General features: G+C 38.0%; 1 protein-coding gene across 7 annotated transcripts in view; it reads right to left on the bottom strand.

Moving 5' to 3' along the window:
- PCGF3 (polycomb group ring finger 3) overlaps positions 1-19,927 on the bottom strand; it is a gene marked incomplete at its 5' end in the record, with an annotated part of 166,123 nt that overhangs the window by 108,250 nt on the left and 37,946 nt on the right. The gene's annotated exons all lie outside the window — the stretch shown is intronic.

Here is a 19,927-nt window from a genome sequence, read left to right as displayed (position 1 = left end):
ACAGCTGCCAAAAAGACTCACCCACTAAATTCACCTGAGTATTTAGGTATCTCTGTTAATTTGAGATAACAATGGGGCAGAAGTACTTGTAAGCAAGAAAAGGGGGGAAAAAAAATTGATCCTCAGGAAAAAGAAAGAAAAAAAGATCTAGCACAGTCTCCTACAAGACAAGGAAAATCACTCGAAAAACTACGAAGTCCTGTTACACATGATCACAAAATAAAAAGAAATTCATTATCTTCAAAAATGACAGGGTAAAGAACCAAGTAAGTAAGCAGAAACCTTGAAGCACAATGGAAGGACTAGACAGTCTGTAAGAAAAGAAAATACTGTGAATTGAAGGCGTACATTCAGGTGAGCAGCATTCTCAGTTTTCAAGCTATGTTTTCAAGTAATCTGCTCTCTGTATCTTAATCTTCCAAAAATACTTTCAAAGGAAATAATTCATATTTCCAGAATCTCTAAGGTATTTTCCAGAATAAAATGATATTTTAAAAAATAATAAAAAAGAAGACCTTTATTCTCTGGCTAAAGGTGATACAATCTCACGTGAATAGGTAAGTTTGACAGAAGGAACAGTTTTTCTAACTGATTCACACAGTGAAGATTCAGCTGTTACAGAGACAGGTAAAGAGTACTACTAGTTCTGTCTTCCTGCTCTGAAAAAAATCAAAGGCATAGCCTGTAGTTACTGATTTTGCTGTTATATTGCTAAGGGAATTATGAAAACAATGACAAAACAAGATATTCATGATAGCACTTGACAGAAACTTCAGAACAATGACAATAAAAATCTCTTCGCAGTTCCATCATAAACTTCTTTGATTGAATTCAAAGTAAAAAAAAAGTTAAAAAAAATTACTGTTAACTGAAAGCAATGCAGAGTTGCAGGAGATGCTCTTTTCTGGAACTCCCTAAAAAAAATCCCCATTGAGGACAGAAAGCCTCTCATACAGTAGAACAAAGTCCATAACACTTTGTCATTTAAAAGATTTATTTCTCCAGCAAAATGTGGAGAACAGAGCAGTGACACTGCTTCTAAAGAAACCAGCTCAGAGGCTTATCCCCATTCCAAATGCACATCACAACATAAACTTGAATAACAGTCTTTCGGAAGGACTTGTCATGCATCTTCCCTCACTACTGCTGGAAGAAGACAAGGTTACACTTTGGTTCATGCGGAAGAAGGAAGTGCCACTCAATTTGTGAGAATAAAAACAACAACCAAATTGGTCTTAAATCATCACCATACTCCTCCTGTTCTAGTTACAGGGTGATAGTGATGCACTATGAAAACTAAAGACACAGAAGTTCAGTTCTTTTTTAGATCTAGATGGTTGCTGGAGACTGGGGAAGCGGATTATTCTACTGATCCTGTAATAAGTCAGAAGTGAGTACCAATATTTTCTTTAAGGATTTCTCAAGTGCTATGACTGCTCTTAACAACTCAGATAATCAAACTGTAACTGTTGTTTGTACCACCTAGCTTTGTAAAGCAAAACAGGAAGTTATTCTTATCAGGTACAAATCCAGAAGTGAAGTGAATGCCTAACAGATTTACAAACCATTACAACCTTGCTATTTTAACAGGATACGCATACATATTTTTCTTTTACTGAAACATAGTACAGTAATGTTACTTCATTAACAAGCAGAAGTGTAATGCTCACAGTGGGGAAAGCCTGAGGAAAACAGCTAAATGTAGCAAATAATAACAATTTTGCTGAATAATTACTGAAAGGTACTGAAGTCATACAGCACCAAAAGCCAAATGACAAAAGTACTGGAAGCAGCAGGTGTATCTCAATTCATAAGGACACTGTATTTAAAGCAATCAAAGAACAAAGCATTACAACAATGGAACTTTGTTCAGATCCAAAACTCAGTGTGGAAAAGACAATTTTCAAATCTGATGCTTATGATCGTGTGGCTTACATCAGGTGTAAGCATCTCACTTCTGCTAGTAGCTACACACTGGTGAAACTCAGTAGACAAACCTACATTTTCAATGAGCTGAATTATAGTGTAGAAAAAAATAAAGCCCTTGCTATGGCCATCAGTTTCATTATTCCCAAAGATGACCAATAAATTTCGATAAATTAACTTTTAAATATTAATTTAAATATTAACATTAAATTCGTAAGTACTATTACATATGTTCAATTTTAATAGCTGTTTCTATTTAATTCCACAATTTATACTAGCTAAAAAGGCCTGCAAACACCTTATTCCATAAAGACAGAATTTCAAAATATTGTGAGCACAACCTTGTAATGAGAGAACTAAGTCTAACTCACACTTCCATCACAATGCAAGTAAAATGTTGTTTGGTCATGAGGTCAGAGATTATGAAGAAATACAAGCACAGAATTTGTCTTTTTCAACTGGCTGGATTAAAACAAAAATAGTCTGTTATTCTAATCATTTGTAGCAGAAAGGCAGAGGTTGTTAATGACTGAAGATACAGACCTCTGTTCTACAAGGCAATTTATTTACAAGTAACTTATTAGAATAATATGCTGACCTGCAATAGATGAAGAGTAACGGCTATATGAACTAAATTAAAAAGCCTCACCAGCTTAAAATAAAGTACCTTCCTCTTTTCCAAGTTTTTCCACTGTAGGGCAGGATACTTATCAGTCAGAAATTTACTTCAAGAGAACTGGAGAAGAAGTCATAGCCCTATTTTCATTGCTAGCAATGTCAGTACAGCCTGTACAGTACTCTAAAGAAGGATGAGTATATTACCTCAGGTAAGCAACTTAAGATGCAGGACACATTTTCAACAGATGGAAGGATAGAGAAAACAATATTGTGGTTGCTTTGGCTTCAGATACCAAAGTTGTTTATTTCAACTGTTGTCAGGTGTACTCTTGTCAGCTGTTGAACTTTTACTTTGAAATAATATATAAGCCACTTATAAAAGGGCACAGTGACTTCAGACATTAGCAGTGAGAAGCTTGTGCTGGGTTTAGCAAAATGCAATAACAGAGGATAATGTGTCTTTCAAACTGAGTTTTAAAATATTGTAAACTCCAATAAAACTTATGCTGTATTTGCAAAGCACTGTTTTGTAAAAGAAACTACTAGAAACAAACCTTTCTGTTGATCAGAAAGAAAAAAAGATTTAAATTTGCCCTAGCAAGACTAGTTATGAATACTTGCACAGCTTTTTATGACCCAATTCAACAGCATAATTACATGCTAAGGCAGCAAATAAATCCATGTACTCTTTTTAGTATCACGCCAGCAATTTCTCAGATCTCAACGGAATTCCTCACAAGTCGTTTTTCTCATTCCTGGGAAGGTACTACCACCACCAGATGGCACCAGTACTCTACCTTCAATAAAGCAGATAGCTATATCTTAATAACTGAACACAGAAAACAGGACTGCCCTGAAACGGAAGAAAATAAATGTAAACAACACATTCACCAGCAGTCTCACCATGGAGACTTCCAGATTCTGCTGTGTCCCTGGTAGCCAGCCAGACTCACTTGGTCACCCCAACAGTCTGTTCTTCCCAATCTCCCCCTTAAAGACACACACGCCTGTCCATGCTGGTGAGCTTGGCTGGTTTGTCAGTAACACTCACCTACTTTACTTTAATTGCCGGCTCTATGGACTATGGATTCAGCCAGGCACATTACTAAACCATGTCCCTTAGTGCCAATCTACACATCTTTTAAATATCTTCAGGGTTCCAACACTACCCTGGACAGCCTGGTCTAATGCCTGACCCACTATTTAGGCACAGAAATCTTTTCTAATATCCAATCCAAACATCACCCGGCATAGTTGGAGGCCACTTCCTCTTCTTGTATCACTTGCTTCCAGGGAGAAGAGACTGACCCCCACCTGGCTACAGCCTCCTCTCAGGTGGAGGGTGAGAAGTTCTCCCCAAGCCTCCTTCTCTCCAGATTAAACAACCTCAGTTCCCTCAGCTCCTCTTCATAGGATTTGTGCTCTAGACCCTTCCCCAGCAGCTCTGTTGCCCTTCTCTGAATTTGCTCCAGTACCTCAATGTTCTTTTTGAAGTGAGGGGCCCAGAAATGGACACAGAACTCACGGTGTGGCCTCAGTGCCAAGTACAGGGGGACAATCCCTGCCGTGGTCCTGGTGGCCACACTATTGCTGATACAGGCCAGGATGGCATGGCCTTCTCGGCCACCTGGGCACATTGCTGGCTGTGTCAACCAGCACCCCCAGGTTCTTTTCTGCTGAAAAGCTTTCCAGACACTCTGCTGTCTCCAGCCTGTAGCACTGCATGGGGTTGTTGTGACCCAAGGGCAGGACATTGCATTGGGCCTTGCTGAGTCTCATACCACTGCCTCAGCCCATCACTCTAGCCGGTCCGGATACCCCTGTAGAGCCTTCCTGCCCTCCAGGAGATCAACACTCCCACCCAGTTTGGTGTCATCTGCAGGCTGACTGAAGGGGCACTTGATCCCCTGGTACAGGTTGTTGATAAAAACATTAAATAGAACTGGCCCCAATACTAAACCCTTGGGGAACAATACCTGTGACTAATGGCCAGCTGGATTTAATTCCATTTCCCACCAGTCTCTAGGCTTGGCCATCCATCCAGCTTTTTACCCAGCAAAGAGTGCACTTATTCAAGCTATGAGCAGCCAGTTGCTCCAGAATACTGCGGGAAACGGTGCCAAAAGCTCTGCTAAGTCCATATAAACAAGATGAGCCTTTCCCTCATTCACTAAGGAGGTCACCTTGTCACTGAAGGAGATCAGGTCAGTCAATCAAGATTAAAAACTAGGTCAAACAAGGCCTATATAAAAGTTATCAGAATGCACCGACCTTTCATGAAGTGACTAGAAAGAAAATCCCCATGCCTTCCTACTGCAAGCTAGCATCAACACCTATTTTGTTTTAACATATCTCAATACTTGGGGAGGACAAGGTGGGTGGGGATGCTGGGACATTTCACTGCTCCTTAATAAATCGGGAACTTTCTTTAGCAGGTATAACTTTATAAGCAGACGCAGTAGAGTTACAAATTTCTTCCCAGTATCTCGTATTATTGCATGCTTGTGTCAGAGGTACTGCTTCCAAGAACACTGCCTAGAGAACACATTCACAAAGTCTGAGAACACAACTAAACAAAAGGGAAGGTGGTAGGAGAAGAACACTGGGCCAGTACTAAAGCTCTAGACTACCACATTTTTCTCCCTGAAATACTCCCCAAGTCTAAGTTTATTTGTTTCAAGCACAGTTTAGACAAAATCACAAAAAGGGAAAAAAAGACTCAAAAAAAACAACCAAGGACAAAAAACCCACTTTATTTTGCACACAGCAAGTGAAAGCATCCTTGAGAAAAACATATTAGAATTTCTAATTTATATGAGAGCATTACTATTGCCACAAGAATACTGCATAAAATTTTTTAAAAATCAAAGCTTATGATCCTAGTTTTAAAGTGATTATGTGAGCTGGTAACTGAAAAGGCTGTTTAGTTTTTCTTGATTTGGTTTTTTTCATCTCTAGTCTTGGTTCTGGAACTAAACAAATGAGTGAAATGGTTTTAGCTCCCTCCTTGCAACCACCTGGCAACCAAATAAGCTCTATCTGAATGCTTCTGTAGTAAAATTTCCTATACATAGTAAGTATAAACTTGATCTTCAGTATTGCTACCCAGAGCCTGATTCAGTGATAAGCTTTATGCTAAACATATTTTTAGGCTAGAAATTCTTACTCTTCACTAGCCAATTCACATCTCACATTCATGATCAAAAGACAAAAAGCTGCAAGTCAACCAAAGCACAAATAATAGGACCTTTAGCCAACTGATTTGAAATTAAGTTTGCCATGTTATTTTAGAGAACTTGGACCATGATTAATGGTAATGTCAACTATCAGGTAATAACAAAACAAAGAAGTCTTCCATATCACACCACTTTCATGAAAACATCCTTGAAAATAACCATGCAGTATTTATTTCTTTAATCTATTACACTCAAGAGAACTTGTCTCTTTTCTTGAGGAGACTTGACTAACTGGTTAAAGAGAAACTACCTTGGGTGTATTCACACCATTAACTAAGAGTTGCATTAAGGTGGCTTAAATATTCACCCCAAAGCAAAACACATTCACTTTTACACAGATTTCATTCATTTTAATGTAAAGTAAAAGACAGCACTGATGATAAATGACATGTAAAAATTGACACAAATGCTTGAGATAAAGTAGAAGCAATAATCAGGGCACAGTAGCATTAAATCTACCCATCTACTCTTTATTCACGTATTTTCACGTGTTTTCTTTTATGGTACAATGAGAGGCTGATCTATCTGGTACTTCTCCTTTAAACACCTATTTCTGTCCAGAGAAAATTAAATAGGCTCTGCAGTAAATTGTCAAAACCACAAAGATGTTCAAAATTTCTGTCTTACATGTCATTAGTAAAACGCATCATGAAGAAAAGAAGGATTTCATTAAGGCAGGAGAAACAGCAATGAAGTTGAAGTCTAAGTGACTGAGTGACTCAAAACTGGGTCCCACACCCCTTCACATAAATTTTGATAACATTTTCTGTCATTTCAATTTGAAGAGTGAAATGAGGAACATAAAACACCACCTCCTCCCAGCTGTCACAGGAATTAACTTTCTTAGAAAATTCACAAGACGTAAGTACTATTAAAATGTTCAATATATTAAAAATAAATTTAACACTCCCCCCCACAGAAAGCCATCACCACAAACAACAACAACAACAAGAACCATTCAATCTCAGTTTTCCAAGTATCTTAAAAATCTCATTTACCTAGACATGTGTTTAATACCACGGTTGAACACAATGACATTTTGATACAAGGTTTTATTTCAATCTTTTTTCCTATACATTGCTTAGATTTGGAGTCTTTATTAAAATTAATTTACCACATTAGACTCCTGAACAGTCAAGCAACTGCCTGTCAAATTTTAGCTAAAAATGGTTTCAAAATTGATCCATCAATATGTTTGCAGCCGAAGAGATAAACAAATACTGAAATCATCAAAGTTAGTGCTCTTCAAATTTTCACCTGACAACAGACGCTTATAAAGCACTAAATTAAGGAAGATATATTGAAAATCAAGAAACTGTTATTCCTCTGATAAAATCAACTAAAGACAATAAACACCCATTTGTCAGAAAAATGGCAAGACTACAGAGTTGCTATACAAAGTATTTAACTCTACTTTAAAAACATATCTACATCTTCACCTACCGATACCATAATAGAACACTTAAAAGAAGAAAGACATAATCCCTGCACTGAGTTTCACATTTAATTTTCAATAAATATTGAGTTTCATTTGATTTATTGTAGATTTGAACGCATAGATGCCAAGACTTAGCAGTCTAAAAACCCCCCAGCGACAGATGGACAGTGCCTTCCGTCCAAACATGTGAAAGCACAAGCTTCAAACATTATTTACTGCAGCCATAATCAGATAGAGACTAACCCAGAACCTATCATGGGCCAGCTTAAATAGCCAGTCTGCCCGAAGTGCAATGTTGTAAGCCACTAGTACCACATCTTCTGAAATAATGTTCAATTCTAGATGAACACATTAAGGAAGAATGGCATGAAACTGGACCAAGTATCAGAACACAGTATGAATTTAAAAAACCTTATGTTTTTCCTATATTCACCTATCACATCCTGATCTAAGATGGCTGTGTGACTGTTACTTACAAGACAAGGGAAAAACAGAAAGAGTTCTTTAAATTAAAGATACACTGTAAAGAAACCACATGTGCAAACTATCTAAGGACTATGTTTAGGTGGGTTTTAGAAAAATGTTCCTAAACATCTGTAATACTCCTAGTACTTCAGATAATGTAGAAATGTAATCAGGCACCTTGTTTGTTTACTTAAAGACAGTGGGAGATGGTGGAGATAAAAGTGAAGCTAGCTAAATGATCCAGACAGTGTTTCAAGCTTTTACAGTTTCTCTAAGATGGTGCCTCTGATACAGAAAGGTCACAGCAAACTCAGGAAAATGACAATAAATGTTTTTTTCTTCTCAGTATGCCAGCTGCAGAAAACCAAATGCAAATGATGTCATACCCTCAACTCTGACTTGCAGCACAACCATTATTAAACCCCTCTCATAAAGACCACCTGTAACCTCTCGAAATCTTTACTATAGAAGCCCACTACAGAGTTTTGCTGCAGGACTATGTCATGAGGAAAGAAAATGAAAGTGCATTTAAAATGTACAAATGGGAATTCAACAGAGCAGAGAAATTAAGCACCCCACTTCTCTATAGGAAACTGGAGACAGATTTTGGTATTAGCTGCTTTCAGCTCTGAAGGTAAAAGCAAACACAGTGCAAAGAAATTCAAGACTAAGGTTTTCCTGACGTCAAGCAATGATGATTAAAAATTGTCTTATATTAATATGTATAAAGCACCAATACTAAATCAGAGCTGGCATTTTAAAAGGTTCTGTTTAGGAAGAAGAGCAGTAAGAGTGAAAAATAAGAGAATGGCAGATTTTTAAAGTAAGGAACATGTACATACACACTAAATGCAACAACCTGGCCTACTTACTTGATTGCTTCCCACCTACCATCACAACTGTCAGCCCCAGTGTGTTATTCCCCATATCCTTCCTCCTCCACTTTTTCCACTGCCTCAACATTTCTTAGAGTCAGACAAGGGATAAATATGTATTACATCCACCCAAGACACACTGGAAGTATTATTATGGAAGAGATCACATTCCCATAATTCATCAATAGGAAGCTTTTCAAGTGGCAACAGATGGTAGGCATTTCTTATCAGAAATAAAACATGATAATGAACATAAAGTAATACATTATATGAGATTTTTTATAGGTACTTTCAGTTTTCTTTCAATCAGAGTATTAACTTAAAAAGCTACAGTAAGTGCAGTTACAGTGCTTTAACTTAAGTTTGTAAGTTACAATACAAATTTCACTGTAGAATTGTCTTATCTTAAAATCAATATTCAAAATTTACTGAAACTAATCCAAAGACTGCTGCTGTTACAACAGAAAAAGGATTTAAAAAAAAAGAAGAAGAAGAAGAGCAAGAAGAGCTGACTACTGGAAAAAAACATTCATCCTAGAGAAAGAAACATTAATTATAAAAAGACCATGTGTTCCTGTAGCTAGCCAAAAATGTACAAAACACAAGATTAATCCAGTTCTCAGAGTACTTTCAGAATGGCTAATTTTTTCCCATTATTTTATTGCAGTGTATTAGGATACTAGGGTTTGGAGTTTTGTTTGTTTGTTAATATAGTGGTTCACTATTTTGTCTCCAAATAGTCATCTCAAAAGCAGCATGCTACAGTGTTCCTAAATTGTATTGGTCTTACGTCTTAATATCATAAAGCTAATCTGTAAACCTCAATAAAGGGAAAAAAAGGTTATTAAACTCTTCAAGGTTTCCAGAATGACATTTAAAATGGCAGTAAGCATACTACCACAAAAATACAGGGACATTTAGCACTGTGAATTCCTGTAATTTAGACATGCTTTTCCCACATCAACATTTTCTTCATCAAGCACTAGGAGGCACATGGCTAACTAGCCAAATTTCAGATGCAAGATATTGAACTGCATTAGCAAGAGACCCTAATCACTGGGATCAGAATTCCAAGCTTTTGAACTGAATTTCAGCATCTTGGGAGGAAAAGTGTCTGGCAAAAGATCTGCAATGAGCAGCAGTGTATCTGGAGACTCAGACTGAGAGTACATGAGGTAGCCCTACTGCAACGGCACAAAAACTTTAAAAGTTTTGTTGTACCTGCAGTGACAGCTACTAAGGGAAGTGGGATTCTTTCACTTTTAGCTCCAGCCTTCTGAGCCATTCACTCCTTTTAACTTCTGAGAGAAGTAATGTAGTGGCCAGAGCACGAGTCAGCAGCACAGAAGGAGAGGGAAAGAAAGGGCAAGACAGAAAGGTTTTGAAAACAACAAAACACCTTTAAAACATGGTGTCTTGTACTGGTTTTGGCTGCTGTGCTTGCACTCAGTATCACTGAAATTAGGGATGTGTACTTAACTATAATGTCAGTTATTACACTATTAAGCCCATTTAGAAATAGGATGAAATTTTATTGCCGAGAAGTTTGTACCCTTCTTTTACACAACCCAATAGACTGAGTACCATCTCCAGGAAAAAAGGTATTAAATATAAAGAGTCATAGGACAAAGAATTATTCTTCGTAACTTTTGCACTCATCTGTTAATAGGGAGGGCATGGTTTTTAAAACTCACTTGACTTTCACATGCAAACACCTACAGTTTGTATTTCAGCCCAGCCAGTACCCTGCCCTCCACAGAAACCACTTTGACACAGTTGCTTTCACTAACAGCAAGCATTCAATGTATCTATCTGAAATCACGTAACAGTAATGTAAGCCATTTCCATTTCATTCTGGTAGGGCTTAGGCAGCTGCAGCATAAACAGAGAACTACAGCAGCAGAAAATGAGGAAACACTGCCTCAGACCAGATGTTTCACATGGTAACAGAAAACCTAAGAGAGTCTGATGCATTTGTAATATAATCCAACTAAAAAATGTGATTTGATGGTCTCAAAGTTCTAAAGTATTGCAGTTATTTTTTGTTTTTATTTTGGTGGATTTTTTAAAACCAAATTCACTTACTGCTGTATTTGTGGTTTATTGTATAATACCTGCATGTGCACAAAGTCCTACTAGTAAGGTATACATTTAAAATACAATTTAGTTAATGAAACTTTGCTTAGAAAAGCTTTTATAAATTACATTGTCAGTAAAATTCCTTGCAAGAAAAATATTTTGCTGCATTTTACATTAGAAAACATGTTTTCTTAACTGACATCTAGCTTGTCTTGATTAGCAGAACTTTAGAATTTCATCACTATATTGTTCAAAGCACCTCCTAATAGAGTCACATTAAAACAGCATCTTCCAGAAAGGTGGTTTCAAAGCTTAGGAATGCTTTGGGAATGACTCAAATTTGTAGATGGTCTTCTGCTGGACTGCTTAATTAACTTACCCACAAGAAGGTTAACAAGAGAACTTGAGAATTCTCAAGCAAAGAGGAGGCACTGCACAGTGAAAACTGAATTTTGTTTGGCAGCAACACACCACTAGCTTGGCTCCACAGTCTGTGAAACCACTTCCTTCAAAACTCTTAATTTAAGTGCTTTCCAGACCCTTCTTCCAATTACAACCTGGTTAATTGTTCAGACCATGAGATGCTCATAACAAGGTCTTGACACAGTCCTAAGAACAAAGTAACAAATACAAGGACACAGAAGAGTATTGGTACAACAACAGATAAATAAACCTCTGCAAGATAGCTTGAATAAAAACATCTGTCTGGCCAGATTTTATCCTACTAAACATTTTCCAACTTCTGACAAAGAGTCACTGATTTAATTACATTCAAACTACGCTTTACATTCTGCTATTTCCTTTTTCAGTGCTGAGGGCACAAGATCATTTCCAATCAACATGCATTTACAAGCATGGATAAAAATGGGAAGCAATCTTAAGAGTGTCAAAGTTCTTAAAGTCTTAAAATACTATGAAAGCAAAGCATTATTGCAGAAGTGAACTCATTTTCTGTAATGAACACACTATGACCTTCTCTAAATAAAATCTGGCTCATTATCAGAAATCAAAATCACTGCTAGAGGCAGGAGGCTTTTGAAGACTACTCTGGATTGCTATCCCAGATCAAGTCTTGACAAAATGTTATGGATGCATTTGTCATACACTGGAAGATTATGTTCCAACATCCTCCTTGTTGAGAATTTAGAGTCATTTAAAAAGCACTTTTTTTCACACAGACCAGGAGACCAAGAGATCCCTGGCTTCCAGTAATTAAAACTGAGATCAAAACCAGCCCTGAATCTCATGAAGAAAAATATCTTCAGTGAGATTTTACTACCTGATCTCACATCACTTTTTTGAATGTTTAATATCCATGCACTTCAGAGAAAGTAATTTAAGGTCTTAACCACAGCTGAAACAGACTGTAATGTTCATTATGAAGACCTCTGCAGAACAGATGGGCAACTCACAACAACAAATGACTTGCAGTTGTCATTTGAACTGATGGTGTACATTTGAACTGATTGCCCTGACTCCATCCAGACAAGAAAACCAGGGCTTGAAAGGTTTACTGCAAAGAAGCAAGAAGCCTTATGGACCTGTGCCATCAATTCCTCAAAATCTTTAAGCTTTGGTGATCTTTGCCTTTCTCCTTCCACTTACACATGTATGTTTTGACGTCTGTTGTTGAGAAATCCTAACCATACAATAAAAACATCTAGTTACATAAATGCAATTTTACAACCCCAGAAATTAACCACTTATTAACAAAGACAAGAAAAATGTGTATCCCTAGTAAGTAACTGTATGATAACCTGAGTGCTAGGATTTTTACATCTTTCATCTGAGGTGGTCACAGACCTCTATCAGAAACAACTCTATCAACTGTTTCTGAAAAAGAGAGGATGAATCTTCATATAATTGTCATAAGACAATTCCTCTTGATTTTTATTAAAAGGCTGTTAAAAATTCAGGTTTTCAGTCACCTGATTCCACTTAGTGGTCCAGGTACACTGGCAGAACAGTAAAAGAGTGGCTGTTAAAATGGAAATCTGTAGTGAGAGGCCAGAAGCTACCAGCAGGTAAGAAGTAGGAAGGTGCTACAGTTCAGCTGAAGGCACATTTTACCAGCAATCACTTTTTCACATTCCCATGTAGATTAAACCCAGACAGCAGCACTTGGCAGTTAATTAATCAAACAAAGATTTGAAAGGGCCTGAGAAACTACATATCCTTTGGTTAAAAAAATCTTGTGACTAAAGCTTTCAACTTCATTGATCTGTCCAATGATTGCCTCTGTGCTGCTACAACAGAAGACAAGCAAATGTTGCTAGAATTGCCTCATAACCTTCAAGTCGTTAGCAGGTATTCTGGATTCTTTCTGGATTCAAATCTACAGCCAGGAACTTACATAACATTAGCTATCTACATACCATACAATTCAAATGATAAAGGAGCCTTGCAAAATCGTTCTTTTGTTCCTGAAAGCCTAGGAGGACTTTAAGATGCACTCTGTTCACACACTTCTCCCATTATTCTGACATTCAGCTCTTTCAGATATAAACTGCAGCAATGATACAACACACTCAGTCTCCTTTGAACTCTTGCTGCTGCAGCTTTCTTAACCCAGACACAATTCTCACAATGTGAAAACAAACCTGATAGTTTGCATTATTTATTTCATACTAAATATTATAGCAGAATTTTAACCAATAGAGCACAGAAGCTATTTTTCTTTCCACCTACAGATGTTCTGTCCTCCATTTCTTTCAGCCTTTAATTCCCTCAATTCTTAACTTGAAGCCTTGAAACTTCAGTTTTCAAAATATTTTCCACCTTTTGTCCTCTCTCAGAACAAATATAATTGCTAAAGTGACATCATGCTCAGTATATTAAGTGGGAGGGAAGAAAGAGGAAGAAAGGAAACATTTGGCGTGATGACGTTTGTCTTCCCAAGTGACAGTTACAAGTGATGGGGCCCTGTTCCTGGAGATGGCTGAACAACTGCCCATGGGAAGTGGTGAATTTGTTTTCTCGTTTTCTTTGCTTTTGTGCACAGCTTTTGCTTTCCCTATTAAAGTGTCATTATCTCAACCCATGAGTTTTTTTAGAGCATGCCCTTCCGATTCCCTCCCCCATTCTGCTCTGGGGGATCAGGTGAGTGGCTGCTCAGGGCAGTCCTTTTTTGCACCTGACATGGGACACAAAGGGTTCCAGATAATGACAGATTCCACTGGGATCTATCAGACTGAATACATAGCTGTTAGTGCTGTTTCGCTGGTAAACAGCAGCCTCCTGTGCTTGCCATGGGGCTTGCTTTCCTGACATGTGTTAAGAGCCTAGTGCTTGCTGGTGCTCACTTTTCGCTTTCATTGCTTTCTGTACTGCTGTGCTGTTCCTTGCCTTACTGAACTGTGCCTGGGAACACTTTGGTAACACCATGTCAGTGTGCCTGGGCTGGCAAATGGCCAGGGTAGAGCTGCTGTTTTCAGTGCTTCTCTGCTGACAGGCTGAACTTCGGTCTGAAGCTGAGTTGAAGAGACTGTGAGGTGTGAACGCTTCCATGATGGAGGAGAGATCCACCTGCAGCCCACATAAAAGCCCCTGCTAGAGCAGGTGAATGCCTTAAGGAGGCTGCGACCCTGTCACAAGCCCATGCTGGAGCAGGTTTGCTGGCAGGACCTCCACAGGCGACCCACACTGGATCAGTTTATGAACAGCTGCAGCTCGTGGCAAGGACCCACATTGGACAAGTTCAAGGAGAACTGTCTCCCATTGGTGGGGCCCCACACTGGAGTAGGGGAAGCAGAGATTGCCTTGCAGCCTGTGGTGAAGACCATGGTGAAGCAGGCTGTGTCCTTGCAGCCTGGGGAGGACTACAATGCGGACTACACTAATGGTGGAGTATAACAGGAACCCCTTGCTGCAGCTAGGCTGGGGACAAGAAGAGGAGTACATTGCAATATTCAACCCTATAAATCCAAAAGGACCAGGTGTGGAGATTATCATGGATATAGCATTAAATTACTATAATCCATTATTTGAGTTGTATGTTACAGGAATAAATATAACAGGAACTACTCAAACCAATGGAGGAGAAGCCTTACAAGAAGTCCAAGCACAGCAGTGACACAATCTGAGCTGGCTTTGGTGCCCAGTAATTCCATATAACACACCACCTCTCCCATCTGGAGTGACTACCGTAACAGATGTAGCCCAAACTCATGGAGTAAATGAACTCAAAGGATATTTTATGGACATTTTGCAGGAGTGGTCCACAGACGAAGGGAATGACATCTGGGTATTTTATCAAAGGGTGGGAAGGGGGATGGTGGTTGATGAGCTTGTATTGAACAGTGTGAGACCTGAGCATGATGTAAATGGTATGGAATAACAGGTCGAATCTGCTGGTTTTGGATAGGGGAGAGCTAGTTCCCTTGACAGTGGCTAGTATGGGGCTGTGTTTTGGATGTGTGCTGAACAGTGTTGATAATACAGGGATCTGCTTGGCTGCTGTCTGGGGTTAAACCACAAGAGGATTTTATGTGTGATTTACAAAGACTGGAAGATTTCGCCTTGTTAAATATATGCTAGAATACACTATTAAAAGCTTCCCTTTTTTAACAAGGAGACACGCAAATAATTTCAATGATACATTAACCCATTAACAGTTGGGATAAAGCCACACTTGTCAGTCACTGCAAGCAAAATAATATACCAGGAAAAAATCATCACTTATTAGTGAGTGTGCACTTGTCATGAAGCAGCATCCTCTCCTACTCTAGCAGACCCTTCTTCAATGTCAACCCCACAGGGCTTGTACTGCACACATTTCTCATGGTTAAGTCTTTCATTCAAGTACCACTCACGACGTGACGAACATCCCTTGAAAGACAGCAGACAGCCAGTAGTGAAGGTCCAAAAGCCATTTCCATCAGCCTGCAACTGAGCAGCAGAACTGTCCAAAAAATGTGAGACACTATTCCTCAGCTGTGCAAAAACCCCTTAGGCCCATCTGTGTTCTGCACAATCAAGGGCAATGAATAAGCACTCGTCAACCCTACAAAGACACGGAAAAACCAGCAACCTGGACAAATCAAATCTAGCAGAACTCTCCTTTTCCCTCTTTGTACCTATGCCAATTGCACTCAAGTAAAAGCCTTCAGTATAAACAGCCTAAAAGGAAGGCTGACATTAGACTAACAAAAGCATGTAGGCTTGGAGTAGAAGGAATAGTTGAGAGGAATTAGGAAAGAAATGGACACATTAACAGGTAATAGAAAGGAAAGTGAAAAATAGTAGTTTGAACAAAGGAGGACTATAAAGACCAGGCAAAAAAACCCTACACTCATGCAATAAGCACAAAACCACATTCTTCCAATACAGTAAAACTCTAGCTATTAAGCTCTGAGCTGATTTTGACATGCTGAACATACCACTTTTACCATATTAAATCAGAACAGGAACATTAAGAGCAGCCCTAAACTACTAACCCAGCCATCTCAGGAGGTTTTTTTTTAAACCTTTCCAACCTTCCAGCAATTAGGTTCTGCTGTATCCATTGGAACCAGCACTCAGCACAGAGATTTGAAAGTATCTTCCACCAGAACACAGAAGACACTCATAACTAGATTTCATCAGCCATGTCTCTCACATTTCACATGTTTCTGAATTTGTCTTACTATGTTTGTACTTAGGATCGGTTCCATTACATGAAGGAAAGATTCCGCTCATGCTTGTCGCAGGCTTGATGAAAAAATTACAGAGACATGAGTGTGGCATCTCTGAAATTTCTTTACATTGCTATGTGTGATCATGTAAAACAACTACTACACTTCCAAGTCTGAACGATTTCAGCAATGAGGATGACTCCACTTTCCAGCTCAAAATATTCTCAGCAGGATAAGTGTTAGAAAACTTACACTTGTAGAAAGAATTATACCTTTAAAGCCCTCACATTCTATTTATTTTCATTTCTTTGTCGTCATTAGATCTGGTGTTCTGCATGCATGTAGAAATGAAGGGAAGAAGTTAAATGTCTAGCAACAGAAAAAGATGCATTATCTTCCACCATGAAATGACACTTCACAGAAAAAGTATCTGCCGTTATCAAAACTTTTTCTGTTTTGCTGGGTTTTGGTTCAAGGTTTGTTGATTGTTTTGTTTCAGGTTGTTGGTTGGTTTGTGGGTTTTGGGTTTGTTTTTATATTTCACTGTCAATGTTGCAGAAAGAAAAGATTTGTGAAGTTTAACTGTTAAGATTTTTTTTCATTGCATAATCTGATATTGTGTCACAGCTCAAGAAAACCTCATAGTACATGCAGAATATCAATCATTCCAAACTTTGCATCAAAGTCATTATTAACAGATAGTTCTTCAAACTCTAACCGAAAAGCAGAGCAACACCATTATACCATCACTATCTTGTCTTTCAGTGTCAGTGAAGAACACTGCCTACAGTGGACAACAAAAGCATGAAAGGCTTCAGCACTTACATTTGAATTCTTTGCTGTGACCTAATCACTGCCGTGGTGTGACATTTGCTGGTTTATCTAAAATGGAGAAAATTTGCTTGGCAGCACGCAGGAGATGAAAGGTCTAAATTACTAAAGCAACAAAATCTCACCATGAGGCTAGTTTCACTTGTGCAAGAGCCTAGACAAACTCACTTCTGCAGCTTTAGAAACTACTGATTGATACTGTTCACTCCCCTTGCCAGAGACGGCCACCTGGAAGCAAAACTTTCTTACACATCAGGTGCTTATTTTAACAGATACTAGCACAAATTACTGATGAAAGCAACTTTATGGCAGTACAGGCTTAATGCAGTGGAAGAGCAAGGAGAAACTCTTCAGGAAAAAAGGCAGGTGTAAGGAGAGCTACATCCACCAAACTGCGTCACAGACAGAATGTGCTGTTTTAACAGCATACATTATTAAGATCTGTCAAAATGATAGTCTGTATTTCCTTCCTCATGTTCAGTAAGAGTTATATTTTAATCAGGAAGGAGTAGCCAAGGAAACACTTGTTAAATTGCCAAATACCAGCTGCTTAACTGAATGAAGTATGTGGTTACCAGTTTCTCTTACAAGCACCTGCTGCAACACTAACAAAAGACTCACATACTCCAGCTAGCAGAAGTTTCCCTTTTCAGCCTTGCCTATAGTCATTTTGCTAAACGGAAGCATGTCTCTCTGAAGACACAAATATAGAAAACAAATACTTGACCAGTGCAAAAGTTAAACTGCTCTTCCCTATCCAGTCCTGGTAATGGTACCCTACAGTCTCTGGAATAGTTTAATTTTAGTCTAAAAAAGAGTTGACTGTTTTGCACTTAGATCTTTCCACAAAACTCCTCAGAATCCCTTAAAACAAGACACTGATGTCAACTTTTATAGGTAATGGGAAATTTTAAGTGAAAATAAAGAAGTTGGAACAGATACCGAACAACCAGCAAGCTCTTGCCAACTTCAAGTAAAAAGGACAGCACTAACAGACAGGTGAAACAGTGATAGACTTAATAAAAAATAAAACCTGCAAAAGAACGGGAAAGTAATTCAACTTTCCTTTTTTTGTTTGGTTGGGTTTTTTGCTTTGTTTGTTTTTTTTTTTTTTTTGTAAAGGAGACACCTATGTGGAAGACTAGTATGAAAGAAGACAAATAATTGCCAAACAGATTTTGTGCTGTGAGGAGTCATGACAGCATTTCACATGGACACAATGATTCTGTGATATACTGATAAACTTTCCTAATCCACAGTTTAAGATCAGAAAGCAGCAAATTACAAAGCAGTGGCAACTCATTGATGAGCTACAGCTTTTTATAATTATCTTTTATTCATTCTGTATGAAAAGGTATCCATCATTAGCAATATCACTGAACTTACAGAATTGATAATTAGCATTCAAAGAGATAGCCATTACCAACCAAAACTTTTCAGCTGCACATCGACAGAAATTGTTCAAAAACTGCAGAAAGAAACCACTCTCTGAAAAGGCTCAGCTTAAACAGTCTGACAGTCCATGCAAGGAATAAGTAAATAAACACAATCTCTGCTACTTATCATAATAATTGTATTCCAGATAGACTTTTAAACTACCCCCAGGAATTTTTTTAAGCAAAATCATTTTCATAGACCCCTATTGCTTCCTACAACAAATTTTAAATGCTACAAGAAATTTCAAATGGATGTATGACATGCAGTAAAAAGAGAAGAAAATCTTTCTGTGCTAGTTACTAACTACTGCAGCCTGCTACTAGTATCTGTAGGCTTGAATTTGGTCCTTCTCTGCAATTACCAAGAGACCTTCTTTTGGTGACTGAACTATGCCATAAGAGATAACCAAAATAACTTAACTTACCAACTTTATCAAATATGTAATAGCTTTTAAATAGATAGCATATACACTGACTCCATTCTTCAGAACACAACATTCATCAACACAACAAACATACAACAAACCAGTAAAAGTTTGGCTGGCAAGATCAGAAAGGACCATGTCTCCCAGAGATCTCCACACAGCAAATCCTGGGCATTTGAAAGAATTCTTGTTCTCAGGATTTACCGTATGTAGATCTCTTCACACTAGAAAGAATTAATTTCAGAGGAAAATGAAAATAAAAGTTCATTCCTTTGGTTTTGGATTAAAGTTGGGAGAAAATAGCTGAATTTGGGTTTTTTTTTCCATTTGAATGCTAAAATTGTCGAATTCTGCAGATGGTGATAATGGATGAGTAAGTCAAAAAAAAAGGTTACTTACCATGGGAAGCGATAAATGGCTAAGGAATCTGGGGGAGAAGCAAAAGCAGCTCATTTTTCCCTTGTCTTCACTCTTACAGTGAATATATCTTATGATAACATCAGGCCTAATAATGGAATCTACAGAAGGGGACTCCAGAAACTTTTCACATATACTCTAGATTTCCCATTCTAAAGATTGAAAAAAAAAAAAAAAAAAATCTATCACACTTTCCAAACACCTCCATAAATTCAATTCATTGCCAGCTAATGCTTGTGACTGAAGAACAAATGCTCTGACAGAGCAGTGGCTTTGGAAGTGTACATCAAGTTCCACTATGAAAGTAATTTGACCCATTTGGTGAAGTAATGGAGAGAGGAACTGAAGCATGGGGACAGGATGTACTTTCTCTTCCCTAAGGGAAGCCACAAAAATACTGCATTTGAAGACCGTAATCAATTTATATATTTGATCACAGAATAGCTTATATAAAGAATTAGTCCTACAATTATTTTCAACCCATGACATTGATAAATTCAGTAAATTAGAAAAAAAGGCCATGGTAAAATACATCTTTATCCAAAAAAAAAAAAAAAAAAAAAAAAAAG

The sequence above is a fragment of the Coloeus monedula genome, assembly GCF_965178545.1.
Source record: "Coloeus monedula genome assembly, chromosome: Z".
Classification (NCBI taxonomy): domain Eukaryota; kingdom Metazoa; phylum Chordata; class Aves; order Passeriformes; family Corvidae; genus Coloeus; species Coloeus monedula.
This window is presented reverse-complemented; position numbering and strand designations above follow the sequence as displayed.